This window comes from Taudactylus pleione, unplaced genomic scaffold, assembly GCF_031769625.1.
Source record: "Taudactylus pleione unplaced genomic scaffold, aTauple2 ptg000913l, whole genome shotgun sequence".
Taxonomy (NCBI): Eukaryota; Metazoa; Chordata; class Amphibia; order Anura; family Myobatrachidae; genus Taudactylus; species Taudactylus pleione.
Window position 1 is genome coordinate 1,094,646 of NW_028285314.1, and position 17,265 is coordinate 1,111,910.

General features: G+C 51.3%; 1 protein-coding gene across 4 annotated transcripts in view; it reads left to right on the forward strand.

The window, feature by feature from the left end:
* Positions 1-11,137: 11,137 nt before the first annotated feature.
* The window catches only part of PLD2 (phospholipase D2), an 86,439-nt gene continuing 80,311 nt past the window's right edge, over positions 11,138-17,265 (forward strand). For 2 of the 4 annotated variants that reach the window (XM_088459509.1, XM_088459515.1), the window contains exon 1: positions 11,632-11,712. The gene's annotated coding sequence lies outside the window, so the exon portion shown is untranslated. The other 2 variants (XM_088459511.1, XM_088459510.1) reach the window with 2 other exon arrangements.

Here is a 17,265-nt window from a genome sequence, read left to right on the forward strand (position 1 = left end):
GCCGGCTCATTGTACATATTTTACATTCTGTAATGTACTTCCTAATACTTACTTATGTTTGTTAGTTGGGCCCCATTTTCTTGTCTCCCCAGCTGCTGGACGGATCATTTGCCAGGAAGTGGTCAGTGGAGGACCCCAACCAAGCTGTGGAGCAGGGCCATAAATAGGGTGGTGCCACCCAGGGGCTGGCTGGTAACTTTTAGCCTGGGGGGCAAATGCATGCAGGTGGCCCTGGCAGAGGAGTAGCGTGTAGCCAGGGTGCCCGGAGCACGTGCGTGCTACGGTGCCCCCGCCCCTCAAGTGTATGCGATTAATGTAAAGTAAAAATAAAGATTAGGGGTAGTCCCCTGTAGTGGTGCCCATATGCAGTGCCCCATGTGTGCCCCAGTAGAGGTCCCCCTTATGCAGGCCTCCAGTAGTGCCCCCAGTAGTGATCCCCCTATGCAGAGCCCCTTATACAGTGCCCCCAGTAGTGGTCCCCTTGTGTTCCCAGTAGTAAGCCCCTTATATAGTGCCCCCAGTAGTGGTCTCCCCCTTGTAGTACCCCAAGTAGTGGTCCCCCCCTTGTAGTGCCCCCAGTAGTAGCCCTCCCATGTAGTGCCCCCAGGAATAGTCCCCCCTTGTAGTGCCCCCAGGAGTAGTCCCCCCCCTTGTAGTGCCCCCAGGAGTAGTCCCCCCCTTGTAGTGCCCCCAGTAGTAGCCCCCCTTGTAGTGTCCCCAGTATTGCTCTCCCCCCCCAGTAGGCACACATAATAATAAAAAAACCCACTTACCTTAATCCCCGCTCCCGCCGCCGCCATCCGCTCCTCCGTTCGTCCTCCCGGGCCAGGCCGCTCTGCATTATGGGAGAGACATCATGACGCCTCTCCCATTACCCACTGCAGGAGCCGGAAGATGGAGCGGCTCCTGCAGTGGGCGCATCAGCAGCTACTGAGAGTCTGACAGACTCTCATTGGCTGCCACTCAAAACAAACACACAGCTGCCGGCGCCGGCGGCTGTGTGTTTGTCAGTCACTGTGTAGTGCTGACTGAACTCTGTCCAGTCAGCGCTACAAGCTCGGTGCAGTCTGTGTCGCATGGCACCCTGCCCCCGGCCCAGCCCGCCACTGGTGCCACCACAGGGCAGGGGGCGCTGTTTGGGCCTGTCAATTTTCCTGTTTATTATCATTCTCACTTGTAGCTTCCTCTTCTTTTATCCCCAGCATCTCCTGGCCTCCCCTATCTCTTCCCTGGCCCTTCCCCATGAGGCCATGGCCCTCTCTCAGGTGCACTATATTATGTCCCTATTTATCCCCAGCATCTCCTGGCCTCCCCTATCTCTTCCCTGGCCCTTCCCCATGAGGCCATGGCCCTCTCTCAGGTGCACTATATTATGTCCCTATTTATCCCCAGCATCTCCTGGCCTCCCCTATCTCTTCCCTGGCCCTTCCCCATGAGGCCATGGCCCTCTCTCAGGTGCACTATATTATGTCCCTATTTATCCCCAGCATCTCCTGGCCTCCCCTATCTCTTCCCTGGTCCTTCCCCCATGAGGCCATGGCCCTCTCTCAGGTGCACTATATTATGTCCCTATTTATCCCCAGCATCTCCTGGCCTCCCCTATCTCTTCCCTGGCTCTTCCCCGTGAGGCCATGGCCCTCTCTTTGGTGCACTATATTATGTCCCTATTTATCCCCAGCGTCTCCAGGCCTCCCCTATCTCTTCCCTGGCCCTCCCCATGAGGCCATGGCCCTCTCTCAGGTGCACTATATTATGTCCCTATTTATCCCCAGCATCTCCTGGCCTCCCCTATCTCTACCCTGGCCCTTCCCCGTGAGGCCATGGCCCTCTCTTTGGTGCACTATATTATGTCCCTATTTATCCCCAGCATCTCCTGGCCTCCCCTATCTCTTCCCTGGTCCTTCCCCCATGAGGCCATGGTCCACTCTCAGGTGCACTATATTATGTCCCTATTTATCCCCAGCATCTCCTGGCCTCCCCTATCTCTTCCCTGGCCCTTCCCAATCAGGCCATGGCCCTCTCTCAGGTGCACTATATTATGTCCCTATTTATCCCCAGCATCTCCTGGCCTCCCCTATCTCTTCCCTGGCCCTTCCCCATGAGGCCATGGCCCTCTCTCAGGTGCACTATATTATGTCCCTATTTATCCCCAGCATCTCCTGGCCTCCCCTATCTCTTCCCTGGCCCTTCCCCATGAGGCCATGGCCCTCTCTCAGGTGCACTATATTATGTCCCTATTTATCCCCAGCATCTCCTGGCCTCCCCTATCTCTTCCCTGGCCCTTCCCCATGAGGCCATGGCCCTCTCTCAGGTGCACTATATTATGTCCCTATTTATCCCCAGCATCTCCTGGCCTCCCCTATCTCTTCCCTGGCCCTTCCCCGTGAGGCCATGGCCCTCTCTTTGGTGCACTATATTATGTCCCTATTTATCCCCAGCGTCTCCTGGCCTCCCCTATCTCTTCCCTGGCCCTCTCCATGAGGCCATGGCCCTCTCTCAGGTGCACTATATTATGTCCCTATTTATCCCCAGCATCTCCTGGCCTCCCCTATCTCTACCCTGGCCCTTCCCCGTGAGGCCATGGCCCTCTCTTTGGTGCACTATATTATGTCCCTATTTATCCCCAGCATCTCCTGGCCTCCCCTATCTCTTCCCTGGTCCTTCCCCCATGAGGCCATGGTCCACTCTTAGGTGCACTATATTATGTCCCTATTTATCCCCAGCATCTCCTGGCCTCCCCTATCTCTTCCCTGGCCCTTCCCAATCAGGCCATGGCCCTCTCTCAGGTGCACTATATTATGTCCCTATTTATCCCCAGCATCTCCTGGCCTCCCCTATCTCTTCCCTGGCCCTTCCCCATGAGGCCATGGCCCTCTCTCAGGTGCGCTATATTATGTCCCTATTTATCCCCAGCATCTCCTGGCCTCCCCTATCTCTTCCCTGGCCCTTCCCCATGTGGCCATGACCCTCTCTCAGGTGCGCTATATTATGTCCCTATTTATCCCCAGCATCTCCTGGCCTCCCCTATCTCTTCCCTGGCCCTTCCCCATGAGGCCATGGCCCTCTCTCAGGCAGTGGCGTAACTAGGGTATTTGGACCCCAGGGCAAATTTGAAAAGGGAGCCCCCCCCATGTGCACGCGCCGAAAAAGTTGGCGTGGTCACTTAAAAATGGGGCGTGTCAACATGACACACCCCTTTATTTTCAAACTGAACATTCCTATCCATATGCACCTTAACCCCAGTAGTACCCCTTATACAGTACCCCCAGTATGCAGTTGTGGTCCCTCTCATGCAGGCCCATAGTAGTGCCCCTTATACAGTATCCCCAGTAGTGGTCCCTCTTATACAGCCCCCAATTAGTTCCCCTTACTCAGTACCCCCAGTAGTGGCCCCCCCAAATGCAGTGCCCCAAGTAGTGTTCCCCCTTATGCAGTGCCCCCAGTAGCAGTCCCCACAATGCAGTGCGCCCAGTAGCGGTATCCCCTTATGCAGTGCCCTTTTATATAGTGCCCCCAGCAGTAGTCCCCCACATGCAGTTTTCCCAGTAGTGATCCCCCTATGCAGAGCCCCTTATACAGTGCCCCCAGTAGTGGTCCCCCTGTGCAGTGCCCCTTGTGTCCCCAGTAGTAAGCCCCTTATATAGTGCCCCCAGTAGAAGTCCCCCCCTTGTAGTGCCCCCAGTAGTGGTCTCCCCCTTGTAGTACCCCCAGTAGTGGTCCCCCCCTTGTAGTGCCCCCAGTAGTAGCCCCCCTTGTAGTGCCCCCAGGAATAGTCCCCCCTTGTAGTGCCCCCAGGAGTAGTCCCCCCTCTTGTAGTGCCCCCAGTAGTAGCCCCCCTTGTAGTGTCCCCAGTATTGCTCTCCCCCCCAATAGGCACACATAATAATAAAAAAAAACACTTACCTTAATCCCCGCTCCCGCCGCCGCCATCCGCTCCTCCGTTCGTCCTCCCGGGCCAGGCCGCTCTGCATTATGGGAGAGACATCATGACGCCTCTCCCATTACCCACTGCAGGAGCCGGAAGATGGAGCGGCTCCTGCAGAGGGCGCATCAGCAGCTACTGAGAGTCTGACAGACTCTCATAGGCTGCCACTCAAAACAAACACACAGCTGCCGGCGCCGGCGGCTGTGTGTTTGTCAGTCACTGTGTAGCGCTGACCGAACTCTGTCCAGTCAGCGCTACAAGCTCTGTGCAGTCTGTGTCGCATGGCACCCTGCCCCCGGCCCAGCCCGCCACTGGTGCCACCACAGGGCAGGGGGCGCTGATTGAGCCTGTCAATTTTCCTGTTTATTATCATTCTCACTTGTAGCTTCCTCTTCTTTTATCCCCAGCATCTCCTGGCCTCCCCTATCTCTTCCCTGGCACTTCCCCATGAGGCCATGGCCCTCTCTCAGGTGCACTATATTATGTCCCTATTTATCCCCAGCATCTCCTGGCCTCCCCTATCTCTTCCCCGGCCCTTCCCCATGAGGCCATGGCCCTCTCTCAGGTGCACTATATTATGTCCCTATTCATCCCCAGCGTCTCCTGGCCTCCCCTATCTCTTCCCCGGCCCTTCCCCATGAGGCCATGGCCCTCTCTCAGGTGCACTATATTATGTCCCTATTTATCCCCAGCATCTCCTGGCCTCCCCTATCTCTTCCCTGGCCCTTCCCCATGAGGCCATGGCCCTCTCTCAGGTGCACTATATAATGTCCCTATTTATCCCCAGCATCGCCTGGCCTCCCCTATCTCTTCCCCGGCCCTTCCCCATGAGGCCATGGCCCTCTCTCAGGTGCACTATATTATGTCCCAATTTATCCCCAGCGTCTCCTGGCCTCCCCTATCTCTTCCCCGGCCCTTCCCCATGAGGCCATGGCCCTCTCTCAGGTGCACTATATTATGTCCCTATTTATCCCCAGCATCTCCTGGCCTCCCCTATCTCTTCCCCGGCCCTTCCCCATGAGGCCATGGCCCTCTCTCAGGTGCACTATATTATGTCCCTATTTATCCCCAGCGTCTCCTGGCCTCCCCTATCTCTTCCCCGGCCCTTCCTCATGAGGCCATGACCCTCTCTCAGGTGCACTATATTATGTCCCTATTTATCCCCAGCGTCTCCTGGCCTCCCCTATCTCTTCCCTGGCCCTTCCCCATGAGGCCATGGCCCTCTCTCAGGTGCACTATATTATGTCCCTATTTATCCCCAGCGTCTTCTTGCCTCCCCTATCTCTTCCCTGGCCCTTCCCCATGAGGCCATGGCCCTCTCTCAGGTGCACTATATTATGTCCGTATTCATCCCCAGCGTCTCCTGGCCACCCCTATCTCTTCCCCGGCCCTTCCCCATGAGGCCATGGCCCTCTCTCAGGTGCACTATATTATGTCCGTATTCATCCCCAGCGTCTCCTGGCCTCCCCTATCTCTTCCCCGGACCTTCCCCATGAGGCCATGGCCCTCTCTCAGGTGCACTATATTATGTCCCTATTTATCCCCAGCGTCTCCTGGCCTCCCCTATCTCTTCCCCGGCCCTTCCCCATGAGGCCATGGCCCTCTCTCAGGTGCACTATATAATGTCCCTATTTATCCCCAGCGTCTCCTGGCCTCCCCTATCTCTTCCCCGGCCCTTCCCCATGAGGCCATGGCCCTCTCTCATGTGCACTATATTATGTCCCTATTTATCCCCAGCGTCTCCTGGCCTCCCCTATCTCTTCCCTGGCCCTTCCCCATGAGGCCATGGCCCTCTCTCAGGTGCACTATATTATGTCCCTATTTATCCCCAGCGTCTCCTGGCCTCCCCTATCTCTTCCCTGGCCCTTCCCCATGAGGCCATGGCCCTCTCTCAGGTGCACTATATTATGTCCCTATTTATCCCCAGCGTCTCCTGGCCTCCCCTATCTCTTCCCTGGCCCTTCCCCATGAGGCCATGGCCCTCTCTCAGGTGCACTATATTATGTCCCTATTTATCCCCAGCGTCTCCTGGCCTCTCCTATCTCTTCCCTGGCCCTTCCCCATGAGGCCATGGCCCTCTCTCAGGTGCACTATATTATGTCCCTATTTATCCCCAGCGTCTCCTGGCCTCTCCTATCTCTTCCCTGGCCCTTCCCCATGAGGCCATGGCCCTCTCTCAGGTGCACTATATTATGTCCCTATTTATCCCCAGCGTCTCCTGGCCTCCCCTATCTCTTCCCTGGCCCTTCCCCATGAGGCCATGGTCCTCTCTCAGGTGCACTATATTATGTCCCTATTTATCCCCCGCGTCTCCTGGCCTCCCCTATCTCTTCCCTGGCCCTTCCCCATGAGGCCATGGTCCTCTCTCAGGTGCACTATATTATGTCCCTATTTATCCCCAGCGTCTCCTTGCCTCCCCTATCTCTTCCCTGGCCCTTGCCCATGAGGCCATGGCCCTCTCTCAGGTGCACTATATTATGTCCCTATTTATCCCCAGCGTCTCCTGGCCTCCCCTATCTCTTCCCTGGCCCTTCCCCATGAGGCCATGGCCCTCTCTCAGGTGCACTATATTATGTCCCTATTTATCCCCAGCGTCTCCTGGCCTCCCCTATCTCTTCCCTGGCCCTTGCCCATGAGGCCATGGCCCTCTCTCAGGTGCACTATATTATGTCCCTATTTATCCCCAGCGTCTCCTGGCCTCCCCTATCTCTTCCCTGGCCCTTCCCCATGAGGCCATGGCCCTCTCTCAGGTGCACTATATTATGTCCCTATTTATCCCCAGCGTCTCCTGGCCTCCCCTATCTCTTCCCTGGCCCTTCCCCATGAGGCCATGACCCTCTCTCAGGTGCACTATATTATGTCCCTATTTATCCCCAGCGTCTCCTTGCCTCCCCTATCTCTTCCCTGGCCCTTCCCCATGAGGCCATGGCCCTCTCTCAGGTGCACTATATTATGTCCCTATTTATCCCCAGCATCTCCTGGCCTCCCCTATTTCTACACTCGCCCTTCCCCATGAGGCCATGACCCTCTCTCAGGTGCACTATATTATGTCCCTATTTATCCCCAGCATCTCCTGGCCTCCCCTATCTCTTCCCTGGCCCTTCCCCATGAGGCCATGGCCCTCTCTCAGGAGCACTATATTATGTCCCTATTTATCCCCAGCATCTCCTGGCCTCTCCTATCTCTTCCCTGGCCCTTCCCCATGAGGCCATGGCCCTCTCTCAGCTGCACTATATTATGTCCCTATTTATCCCCAGCATTTCCTGGCCTCCCCTATCTCTTCCCTGGCCCTTCCCCCATGAGGCCATGGCCGTCTCTCAGGTGCACTATATTATGTCCCTATTTATCCCCAGCATCTCCTGGCCTCCCCTATCTCTTCCCTGGCCCTTACCCATGAGACCATGGCCCTCTCTCAGGTGCACTATATTATGTCCCTATTTATCCCCAGCATCTCCTGGCCTCCCCTATGACTTCCCTGGCTCTTCCCCATGAGGCCATGACCCTCTCTCAGATGCACTATATTATGTCCCTATTTATCCCCAGCATCTCCTGGCCTCTCCTATCTCTTCCCTGGCCCTTCCCCATGAGGCCATGGCCCTCTCTCAGGAGCACTATATTATGTCCCTATTTATCCCCAGCATCTCCTGGCCTCCCCTATCTCTTCCCTGGCCCTTCCCCATGAGGCCATGGCCCTCTCTCAGCTACACTATATTATGTCCCTATTTATCCCCAGCATTTCCTGGCCTCCCCTATCTCTTCCCTGGCCCATCCCCATGAGGCCATGGCCCTCTCTCAGCTGCACTATATTATGTCCCTATTTATCCCCAGCATTTCCTGGCCTCCCCTATCTCTTCCCTGGCCCTTCCCCCATGAGGCCATGGCCCTCTCTCAGGTGCACTATATTATGTCCCTATTTATCCCCAGCATCTCCTGGCCTCCCCTATCTCTTCCCTGGCCCTTACCCATGAGGCCATGGCCCTCTCTCAGGTGCACTATATTATGTCCCTATTTATCCCCAGCATCTCCTGGCCTCCCCTATCTCTTCCCTGGCCCTTCCCCATGAGGCCATGGCCCTCTCTCAGGTGCACTATATTATGTCCCTATTTATCCCCAGGATTCCCTTGGACTCTCCTATCTCTTCCCTGGCACTTCCCCATGAGGCCATGGCCCTCTCTCAGCTGCACTATATTATGTCCCTATTTATCCCCAGCATTTCCTGGCCTCCCCTCTCTCTTCCCTGGCCCTTCCCCATGAGGCCATGGCCCTCTCTCAGGTGCACTATATTATGTCCCTATTTATCCCCAGCATCTCCTGGCCTCTCCTATCTCTTCCCTGGACCTTCCCCATGAGGCCATGGCCCTCTCTCAAGAGCACTATATTATGTCCCTATTTATCCCCAGCATCTCCTGGCCTCCCCTATCTCTTCCCTGGCCCTTCCCCATGAGGACATGGCCCTCTCTCAGCTGCACTATATTATGTCCCTATTTATCCCCAGCATCTCCTGGCCTCCCCTATCTCTTGCCTGGCCCTTCCCCATGAGGTTATTCCCCTTGTTTTGGGTGTGTTCTGTCCCTTTGAAAAATGAGGGGGGCGCCAATGCTCTTTCTGGCACAGGGCACCAAAAAGTCTAGTTACGGATCTGCTGTGGAGACCATGGAGGAGCAATGACAGACCTCCTGGCAGCGGGGGCATTGCCAGATAAGGTAGCAGGACTGGAGAAGCCACCGTCACATCATAATGAGGGCACACCCATGCCCCCCTACAACAGCACCTGTTAATGTGAAAGTCTAAACCTTGTACGTTAGCTTCATACCCAGTGGCTTAACTAGGATATTTGGAGTCCAGAGCAAGATGGAAAATGGAGCCCCACCCCATGTGCGCACGCAGAAAAGTGGGCATGGCCACTGAATAATGGGGGCGTGTCAACATGACACACCACCGTTTCTCGTCACTCTGGGAACATTCCTTTTCATTCCATATGCACCTTAATACCACCAGCATTAGTGCCCCTTATGCAATGCCCACAGCAGTAGTGCCCCTCATGCAATGCCCACTGTAGTAGTGCCCCTTATGCAATGTCCCCAGTAGCAGTGCCCCCAGTTGTAGTGCTCCTTATGCAATGCCCCCAGTTGTAGTGCTCCTTATGCAGTGCCTCATTAATGCCCCTTAAACAGTGCCCCCCATACTGCCCCTTATACAGTGCCCCCAGTAGTGCCAAATATATAGTGCCCGCAGTAGTGCCACTTATACAGTGCCCCCGTAGTGCCCCAATATACAGTGCCCGAGTAGTGCCCTTTATGCAGTGCCCAATATATAGTGCCCCTTCTACAGTGCCCCAAGTAGTGCTCCTTATACCGTGCCCCCAAATATATAGTGTCGCCCCTTATGCAGTGCCCCCTGTAGTGCCCAATATATAGTGCCCCTTATGCAGTGTCCAATATATAGTGCCCCCCAGCAGAGCCGTAACTAGACTATTTGGTGCCCTGTGCCAGAAAGAGCATTGGCGCCCCCCTCATTTTTCAAAGGGACATAGGCCCTCATTCAGAGCCGCTCGTAAGCGGCCGCTCGTTCGTTATGAGCGATGTTTGCTCATCTGCGCATGCGTACGGATTGTAATACGCATGCACGAACCAGTCAGTGCGGCCGAAAATCGTTTGTTCGCTATATAGTGAATGCCTGATATTTTGATTGACAGAATGAGGCGTATGTGGGTGGTAAGGGGGGAAGGTGCTTGAAAACGGGGGTGTGGAATTAGATCGCAGGCGTGCTTAAAGGTCAAAACGGGCGTTTTATGGGTGTGCATAATTAATCCACCAGCGTCATTGACCAGGTCACTTGTTTTTTTTTAACTCAGAACTGCTCGCAAAATAGTGGTTGAAAAAACCAACCACAAGAATAGCGAGCAGTTCATACGCTGTTCGATGTACTCGATTAATCTAATAAATAGAGGACATGACGTATGGTGCGAGCGGCAAGGGGGCGTATTTTTCAAAATTACAACCGCAAGTTTTGCTCGCTCGTTCAGACTTATAGGCGTGAACAGACCGCAAAGAGGGAACGGTTCATTTGAATAGCCACCCCTTGTTTTTGAACGAACGACCGCAAATAGCGAGCGGCTCTGAATGAGGGCCATAGTGCACTCAAAAAAGGGCCATGGCCTCATGGGGAAGGGCCAGGGAAGAGATAGGGGAGGCCAGGAGATGCTGGGGATAAATAGGGACATAATATAGTGCACCTGAGAGAGGGCCATAGCCTCATGGGGAAGGGCCAGGGAAGAGATAGGGGAGGCCAGGAGATGCTGGGGATAAATAGGGACATAATATAGTGCACCTGAGAGAGGGCCATGGCCTCATGGGGAAGGGCCAGGGAAGAGATAGGGGAGGCCAGGAGATGCTGGGGATAAATAGGGACATAATATAGTGCACTTGAGAGAGAGCCATGGCCTCATGAGGAAGGGCCAGGGAAGAGATAGGGGAGGCCAGGAGATGCTGGGGATAAATAGGGACATAATATAGTGCACCTGAGAGAGGGCCATGGCCTCATGGGGAAGGGCCAGGGAAGAGATGGGGGAGCCCAGGAGATGCTGGGGATAAATAGGGATATTATATAGTGCACCTGAGAGAGGGCCATGGCCTCATGGGGAAGAGCCAGGGAAGAGATGGGGGAGGCCAGGAGATGCTGGGGATGAAATAAGAGGAAGCTACAAGCAAGAATAATAATAAACAAAAATTTGACAGGCCCAAACAGCACCCCCTGCCCTGCGGTGCCCTGTGTGATGGCACCGGCCGCACTACCCTAGTTACGGCCCTGCCCCCCAGAAGTGCCCAATATATAGTACCACTTATGCAGTGCCCCTTATATAGTGCCCCCCAGCAGTAGTGGCTTATACACATAAGAGTGACACACACAGCACATAATGATTCGCAAACTTGGTCCTCAGGACCCCACACAGGTCACGTAGCAGGTGCACAGGTGTATTCATTACTCACTAACCACTGACACATTTTAAAACATTCACCCACAGGTAGAGCTAAGTATTTCACTTGTGGTTCTGTGAGGAGATCTGGAAAACATGCACTGTTTGGGGTCCTGAGGACCGAGTTGGAGAACCTGTTCTCTATAAAATTACCTGGCAACTTATTCATTTGCACATTGAGACACAATGGCTTACACTTAATGTAATCTAGACCAGGTAATTGCAATCAGAAGTTGGGTAAATTATAAGCAAATCCTTCTGACTGACCTGCTGGGACCATATAACATAATTACAGTGTAAGTACTGAGAGTTTGCTACACATGCAGAGCGAGGGCGGGGAGGGCTGGGAAGGTTGGCTGCAGTTACTAGCATGCAGGGGCAGATATTTGGGGAGGGCTGGGGGAGCTGCACACAGTGCACAGTGATTAGCAAGCGGGGCAGAGATTTGGGGAGGGTTGGGTAGGGGAGGCTGCACAGAGATTAGCAGGCAGAGAGGAGGGTTTGAGGAGGGATGGGTAAAGAAGGCTGCAGAGAGGAGGGTTTGGGGAGGGCTGGATGGAGGAGGCTGCACAGTGATTAGCATGCAGAGAGGGGGGCTGGGTGATTAGCATGCAGAGAGGGGGGCTGGGTGATTAGCATGCAGAGAGTGGGGCTGGGTGATTAGCAGGCAGAGAGGGGGGCTGGGTGATCAGCATGCAGTGGGGCAGAGCCCTGTGTAGGGAGGGGGAGTGGCATGCAGGGGGCAGAGATTTGGGGAGGGCATGCCTGGCTGTGCCGCAGGAAGTACTGAGGGGATACGAGCTGCAGACAGGTACCTGCTGTACTACTGACATGTGCATGATAGAGCTATAGGGAAGTGTGACTGTATGTACATTACACAGAGCTGAGGTGTGAGGTCATCAATACACAGGTGACTGCTTATGTGTATATTATATATGGGGACAGGTGTCTGCTTATGTGTATATTATATGGGGCACAGGTGTCTGCTTATGTGTATATTATATGGGGGGGCACAGGTGCCTGCTTATGTGTATATTATATATGGGGCACAGGTGTCTGCTTATGTGTATATTATATATGGGGCACAGGTGTCTGCTTATGTGTATATTATATATGGGGCACATGTGTCTGCTTACGTGTATATTATATATGGGGCACAGGTGTCTGCTTACGTGTATATTATATATGGGGCACAGGTGTCTGCTTACGTGTATATTATATGGGGGGCACAGGTGCCTGCTTATGTGTATATTATATGGGGGGCACAGGTGTCTGCTTATGTGTATATTATATGGGGGGCACAGGTGTCTGCTTATGTGTATATTATATGGGGGGCACAGGTGCCTGCTTATGTGTATATTATATGGGGCACAGGTGCCTGCTTATGTGTATATTATATATGGGGCGCAGGTGCCTGCTTATGTGTATATTATATATGGGGGTCACAGGTGCCTGCTTATGTGTATATTATATATGGGGCACAGGTGTCTGCTTATGTGTATATTATATATGGGGCACAGGTGTCTGCTTATGTGTATATTATATATGGGGCACAGGTGTCTGCTTATGTGTATATTATATATGGGGCACAGGTGTCTGCTTATGTGTATATTATATATGGGGCACAGGTGTCTGCTTATGTGTATATTATATATGGGGCACAGGTGTCTGCTTATGTGTATATTATATATGGGGCACAGGTGTCTGATTGTGTGTGTGTGTGTATGTATGTATATATATATATGTATATATATATATATATATATACACACACACACACACACAATGTGTGTATGGGGGGTGGAATCACAGGTGTTTGTATATTCTATGTGGGTCACAGGTGTCTGTATGTATATTAAATGGGGATCACAGGTGTCTGTATGTGTATTAAATGGGGATCACAGGTGTCTGTGTGTATATTAAATGGGGATCACAGGTGTCTGTATATTATATAGGGGGGTGGGGTCACAGGTGTCTATGTATATTATATGGGGGGGTCACAGGTGTCTATGTATATTATATGGGGGTCACAGGTGTCTGTATATTATATGGGGGTCACAGGTGTCTGTATATTATATGGGGGTCACAGGTGTCTGTATATTATATGGGGGTCGCAGGTGTCTGTATATTATATGGGGGTCGCAGGTGTCTGTATATTATATGGGGGTCACAGGTGTCTGATTGTATGTATATTATATGGGGGTCACAGGTGTCTGTATATTATATGGGGGTTACAGGTGTCTGTATATTATATGGGGGTCACAGGTGTCTGGTTGTATGTATATTATATGGGGGTCACAGGTGTCTGTATATTATATGGGGGTCACAGGTGTCTGATTGTATATTATATGGGGTCACAGATGTCTGCTTATGTGTATATTATATGGGCGTCACAGGTGTCTGTTTTTATGTATATTACTGTATATAAGGTCACAGGTGTATGATTACATGTTTATTATATGGGTGTCAGGTTTCTTGTATATATTATATGGGGTCGCAGGTACAGTATCTGCTTATTTGTATATTACAGTATATGTGGTCACAGGTGTCTGCTTATGTGTATATTATATGGGGGTCACAGGTGTCTGCTTATGTGTATATTATATGGGGGTCACAGGTGTCTGCTTATGTGTATATTATATGGGGGTCACAGGTGTCTGCTTATGTGTATATTATATGGGGGTCACAGGTGTCTGTTTTTATATGGGGGTCACAGTTGTCTGTTGTACAAGTGTGGGTTAAGGTGCTATCGATTCCTACCTATCTAAACACTCTAAAATTGTCGCTATTTAACGTTATGAGTCACACAAGAAATAATTGCTTTCAGACTTTGATTGTGGCTCCAAAGCACAAAAAGTTATTATTCACCATAAAAACAGATAGTTACACGCTGTGATCTAAGTACAATTAGCGCAAACAAATTATACAGACACAAGGTACAGTCACGTACGCACACGCTCTGGATCCAGATCCCGGCATCAAAGATGAAACCTCCGTCAACAGCAAAGCAAGAAGTCTAGCATCTAGTTTCAGAGAGCCTGCATATATAATCTAGCAGAGATAGGCAATACAGTAGAACAGGTTGGCATGGTTCAATTGGTTCTTCTTTCTGGTTCTTCTGTTACAGTACAGTTCATAGGTCAATTCGTATGGTCACATTCCAGCCTCCAACAGCTCTTTGTGTCCATTTTCCCGCTGCATAACAAATTAGACTGCATTACAGGAAACATTTCAATCCCTAACTCTCTATGATCCATTACTTGCAGACACATGTTGCGATTTCTTCCCCGATGGAACTGGAAATCTGCAAAGACACAGTGGTTTAGAATGACACCAAACACGGTCTGCTTATCATGCACTAAACCTTAGATATCGAATAACATGTATTTCACAACATTACTGATCATGAATAAAACCTTAAATATTAACCATAATACTAGGGAACCTTTTTATGTAAGTGTGCAGTGTGTAAATATTGGGGTATTGAAAAAAGACGCTAGTTATTGTTGTGCGACTACGTGTTTTGTGGAGTACACCGTGGTACGTGTTTTGCAGGGTTGATCATATTATATGTTTTAGTAACTGTCTGTATTTATATTATGAGGACTTTTAACATCTTTCTATTGCGTGGGAATCGCACAACGCTAAATAATAGCATCGCCCGTATGTACTTATGTGTGAGATTTGCAAAAATGGCGCTGGGCGGCCAGTCGCAAATGGCGTCTTGTTGCCATTCGCAAAATGGCGTCGTGCAGATTTAATTTTAAACAGATTCTCTCAGCCAATTATCCGGCTTTGACAGTGCGTACACACTTGCCAATATTTTGGACGACAGAACGATAACTATATTGTTCAGTTGTTCACTATATCGTCCCGTTTGTACGCAAAAACGATTAACGATAACGACCAAAGATGCGCGCTCCTGCAGGTCGTTGGTCTCTTCATCGCCCGAACATGCAGGCTAATCTGATGATATTGTCGCGGTTTTGAGGATGATGGAGGGTGCTGGCACTGAACGATATCGTGCATGATATCGTTCAGTGTGTGTGCTCAATGTCGTTAACGACACTGAGCACACACCTGCCAGGGAAACTCTAGACGATACCGCTCATGCAGCGAATCGTCTAGTGTGTATGCACCATTAGACTTAGCGGAATGAGGCCCTGATTCAGAGCCGGACGCTCTGACAGAGCGCTCGCTCTGAATCAGGGCCGGCCATCTTTTTTAGAGTGGCCTCCCGGCCGCTCGCATAGCTGTGGGTGACCACTCACAGCTATAGCGAGTGGGCAGGAAGATGGTCGCGATGGTCAAGACCATAGCGACCATCGGGCTTGCGATGAGACCCTTGTGGTAGGGTCTCGTTGCCGCAAGCCCCAGAGAGATTTCGGCACTAACAGAGCCGAAAGCACTCCCACCGACATCACTAGTGATGTCAGTGGGGCCGGCCCCAGACGGTAGGCGTTCCCATGGAAACGCCTCAGTCTGGGCAGACACGCCCCCGGCCCGCCCACCAAAGGGGACGTGCTGTCACTCAACATCCACAGCACGCCCCCTTTGTTGCGAGACCCGGAGCGACGGATTGCCCGTCGCTATGCGGGTCTCGCGCATGTGCACAACGGAGCAGTCTCCGTCGTGCGTATGAGCACTGGGCCACCATCGACCTGCTTGCGAACGCATAGCACTCGCGAGCGGGTCTGAATCAGGCCCTCTGTTTATATGACTTTTATATGGGGTATTACGTAATCACAGTCCTAGTTGCACCTCTGTGAGTATGCCTGCCTTGTGCGTGCTCCTAAATAATTATCAATATAAATCTGCATCTTCTACCCGACTCAGAACCCTGGACACTGAACATGGGTGAAGCTGGGTTTCAGTACATTACCCCCTTTCACACCTGGGTGATGGTCCCGAGTTATTCCTGGGTCGTCACCCTTCACACCAGAACCCGGTCTTCCGTCCAACAGTGGGCGCTTGGAGATGATGTAATCTCCAAGCGCTACTGTGCCCGCCAATCAAGTCTTTTTTAGGTATGACCCGGGTTATGCCTTTCAGACATATGTTGGGGCACTAACACGGGTTGCAAGTCCCGGGAATAACCCCGGTCCATTGCAGTGTCATAGAGCCGGGACTGCGACCCGAGTAGCTTCTGTTCAGACATAGCCACGACCCGGGCTGATGCGCTTACACAGGGGAAAAAACCCGTATTTTTGGCGTATGTCTGAAATGGGTAATATCATATATCTACAATTAGAGATGTGCCGGGACTCCCGTGTTTTGGAAAAACCACCCTCAATTTTTATGGGTTTGGTTTTGGACTTATTTAAATTTGATACAAACAGCTAAAAGCATGTAATCCATAACCCGAGACTCAGTTTTTACATTCGAGTCCTGGACTTACAGCCGACCCGAGCCGGGACTCTAATCAGAACCGATAAGTCCTGGATTTACAGCAGACCTGGGCTGGAACTAATCAGAACCCCCAAGTTCCGGACTTACAGCAGACCTGAGCCGGGCATCTAATCAGAACCCCTAAGTCCTGGATTTACAGCAGACCCAAGCTGGGACTCTAATCAGAACCCTTAAGTTCCAGACTTACAGCAGATCCAAGCTGGGACTCTAATCAGAACCCCTGTCCTGGACTTACAGCAGACCCGAGCCAGGACTCTAATAGAACCCCTAAGTCCTGGATTTACAGCAGATCCAAGCTGGGACTCTAATCAGAACCCCTAAGTTCCGGATTTATAGCAGATCTGAGCCGGGATTCTAATCGGAACCCCTGTTCTGGACTTACAGCAGACCTGAGCCGGGATTCTAATCAGAACCCCTAAGTCCTGGACTTACAGCAGACCCAAGCCGGGACTCTAATCAGAACCCCTAAGTTCTGGTGTGTTAGATTCTCGCTTCTCTATGTACCACAGTCTGATGACACAGTGCAGGTATATAGTGCAGGTATATAGTGCAGGTATATTACCTGTCTTATCAGGATACATTACACTGATGTGAGGTTTTAGTGTTTATTGTCATTTAATATGTATAAATATTAAACAGAGCGGTGTCTGTATAACCAGTGTGGAAATACTCAATGTCATTATACAGTGCGATCTTATCATTATTATTATAGATACTACGTATTATTATACAGCTTGTCCTAATCACTATCAGTGTATACTTAGCATTATTACACCGTTTACAGTTGTCATTATCAGCATATAGATAATCATGGTTGTTTAATGCTGTATTTGTAACTACAGAACTCTGTTAATTACACCGCACTATTATTAATGGGTAGGTACAACACATGGGTTTATTATATGATATTTTCCTATTATAAATGTATACTTACTTTCATTATGATCCCTTAATT